We start from the raw sequence: 3,345 nt of genomic DNA on the forward strand, positions 1-3,345 counted from the left end.
CACTAGAGCAATAAATCTTACTTGCCTGAAAATTCAAAGAAAATAATCCAAAATGATTAGTAAATGCTATGGAGGAAATAACACCCTTCCAATTTGTTTTAAATATTTTCAAGATTTATAAAGTATTTAAAGTTTGCAGTTTTTAGTAGGAAAACATTATCTGAATGAATACCCTAATGGCAAACCACTGTAAAATGTGTCAGCTGCATTTGGTGCAGAGGGGAAGGGATTATCTTCAAAACACCCCAGCTCTCCCAATGAGGGCAGAAGTACACTAGTTTGTGTTATTGTGCCATCCATTAGGTGACCTAGGTTCCTTTTCTTCAGCAATGTTTTTGCTAGATGGACATTATGCTTGACCTCCAAATTTGGCTGATAATTTACTGATGAGATTCACAACCTTTGGGTTGCTCTGGTATTTTGACATATTTGTGGGGTTCTGGGCCACATCCTGGAAGGCCACCATATTTTCTGGATCCTGCATGTCTGCAAGAACCTCTGTATCACTAAGAATTTCATTGAGTCCTGGCATTCCTGCCATTCCAGGTATGCCTGCTCCCATTCCAGGCATTCCTCCAGGAAAATCCCCAGGTATTCCCCCAGGAAATTTTCCTGGAAAAGAGCCATACTGAACTCTTGATTGTCATCTGGTTTATTCTTCCCTCTGGGCTCTCTCATGCTCTTTTTGAGCCTTCTTAATCCTTTCTATTAGTTCTTTAATCTCTCGCTCTTCACATTTTTACTAGTATTTTCTCTGATGTTTGGCAATTTTCTAGGGCCTTGGTTGAACTTCTTTCAGAATTGCACTAGCATCCTCATCATAATCCAGTTTACAGGCAAGGGCAAGATCATGGGCTGCTTCTTTCCAATGGCCCATAAGTCTGTGTACTTTCCCTTGCCACTTATAAGGCTGAGCTGAATCAGGATTTATTTCAATGGCTCTATCAGAGTCTTGAATGGCAGCATTTGGCTTCTGTAATTTGATGAAGACACTAGGTCTCTTGGCATATAGAATGGCCAAGTGGGTATTTAGCTTAATGGCATCTGTGAACAAATCAATGGATTTCTGTAATTCACCATCATTAAAGGCTTCTTTTTTTACATTTATATGTGCATACAATGTTTGGGTCATTTCTCCCCCCTTATTCCATCCCCTCCCTTACCCCCCATCCCTTACCTCACCCCCCACCCCCTCATTAACAGGCAGAAACTATTTTGCCCTTATCTCTAATTTTGTTGAAGAGATAGTATAAGCAATAATAGGAAGGACCAAGGGTTTTTGCTAGTTGAGATAAGGAGAGCTATATAAAGAGTTGACTTGCATTGCTTTCCTGTACATGTGTGTTATCTTCTAAATTAATTCTTCTCAAACTAACCTTTTCTCTAGTTCTTGCATTTAGGGCTTCAATGGCAGCCCCTTTCTTTTCATTTGCTTGATCCATCATCTCCTTGGTTATCTCTACATTTTCATCCCCCATTTCTTGGGGTGCATCAGTGTCTGATTCAATTACACCTTCATTGTCAATTCTAGATCACTTTCCTCACTTGATGGCTCCTATGTCTTTATGATTTCCCTCCGCCTTCTTACTATCTGTTTTTTTTTTCTCTGTTGTTTTCTTATGATTTAGCTTTATGAGTAGGAGGTGGTACTTTATCAACCATGCTCTCCACCCACTCCCTCAGGAAGCTCATCTCCTCAGTGTGCATCTCCTGCTTACATATTTTCATGAAGGCCTGAAACTTGCTCATTTTGCAGGGGTCCATTGTTGGGAAGCGGTGGGTGGTGGGCTGTGGTGAGTAGCATCAGACTTGGCTGAGGCAGGATCCCAGGCCTGGGCGCTGGCTCATGGTTACTGTGTAGAAGGGGGTAGCTGTTGTGAGGTCGGGCAGACTAGAATCTACCCTGAGTCATTTGATAAAAGAAAATAAAAATTTCAAAATGCATGTATGCTTGTTTCATATCACTATTTGACAAATGTGAAACAAGAAATTACATTGAGCAAAGTCCTTTATAATGTAGAAGTTTGTATAAAAATTGCTTTTGAACTAAATATTTTGGGGATAGCCTTAGGTTGAGGGCAAATTTTAAAAGGATGGCTGGTTGATGTGAATTTAAATCAACCTTCAAAGCATATGTAGAAATTTGCATATTTTAAAATAATATAGATGAAGAAATAAGAGTAGGACATTGTACTCCAAATGAATTTTTTTTCACTTCTAACTTTAAAAGAATTAATGAAAGTAATGCATCAAAAAGGACCACAAACATCTACTGCAAAATATGTGATTTGCCAAAGATGAAAGAGGAATCTGTACAACACATCAGCACCACTTTTATACAACAAATTCTTAAACTTTAAACTCAATTCTTAGCAAAGTGGCTCCAAGCTAAGGAGTCCATGTAGACTTCAGTCTGTATCTACAAGATATTTTTGTTTCATTTTGTTCACTAGTGTTTTCCCAGCAACTCATAGAACAGCATATAGGAGATGCTTTAAAAAATCTATAAATTTAAAATATTTATTAAAATGGAAATAAGTTTAGTTGATTTAAAAACTGCATCTAAAATTCTGAACCTTTAGGAAAGACAAAGAGAAAGGCAGAACAATCCAATAACTGACATGCCTTCCTAAAACAAGTAAAAGATCAGATAAATAACAATTAAAACTTCAGCTCAAATATCTGAAGTAAAATAAGGTAGAAGCAAGAATATACTGCAGAACTCATTATAAACTGAGAAGACTGGATTCAGAGTAGGGGAGTAATTTTCTCAATCCATTAGTTATCTGCTGACCTGTCATCATTATTTATTTATAATCTCTCTGTTCTCCTTTTATTTGCTCCCTTTCAATTCTTTTTCCCTACTTCTATTTCTTTTATACTGCATGTAAGTACTCTGTAGTTCTTATAAATAGTAATTTTCAAAGGAGAGCAAGTTTGGTGTTTTTTCTCCTGGGTGATATATGGCAATGTCTTGATAAATTTCTGAGGTCTTCATAACCAGAGAGTTACTACTGTAGAGGAAAAGGATGCATTAACCATCTGGTAATATGTAGGATAATCACTCACAGGACAGTATCATTTCTTCCCACATGTCAGTTGTGCCAAGATTGAGGAACCATACTATCTATATTTATGATACTGTTTGGGAGAATGGTGGAAAAGTTGAAATCAAGTGTGATATATTTAATACATTGTAAGAACCTTTGTAAATGCCAAAATGTGCCCCCACCCAGAACAATAAAGAAAAGCATGGAAAAAGAGAAGAAAAATATCTTTGAATTGGAAAAGAAGAGACAACACCAAAAATGATTCTGGTATTCTGGTTAGGAAATCCAAGTAAAG

At 37.1% G+C, this 3,345-nt stretch overlaps 1 pseudogene; it reads right to left on the reverse strand.

The window, feature by feature from the left end:
* Window positions 1-346: 346 nt before the first annotated feature.
* On the reverse strand, window positions 347-1,764 carry LOC109680572 (hsc70-interacting protein-like; annotated as a pseudogene).
* Between the last annotated feature and the right edge of the window lie 1,581 nt (window positions 1,765-3,345).

The sequence above is a fragment of the Castor canadensis genome, chromosome 6, assembly GCF_047511655.1.
Source record: "Castor canadensis chromosome 6, mCasCan1.hap1v2, whole genome shotgun sequence".
NCBI lineage: Eukaryota > Metazoa > Chordata > Mammalia > Rodentia > Castoridae > Castor > Castor canadensis.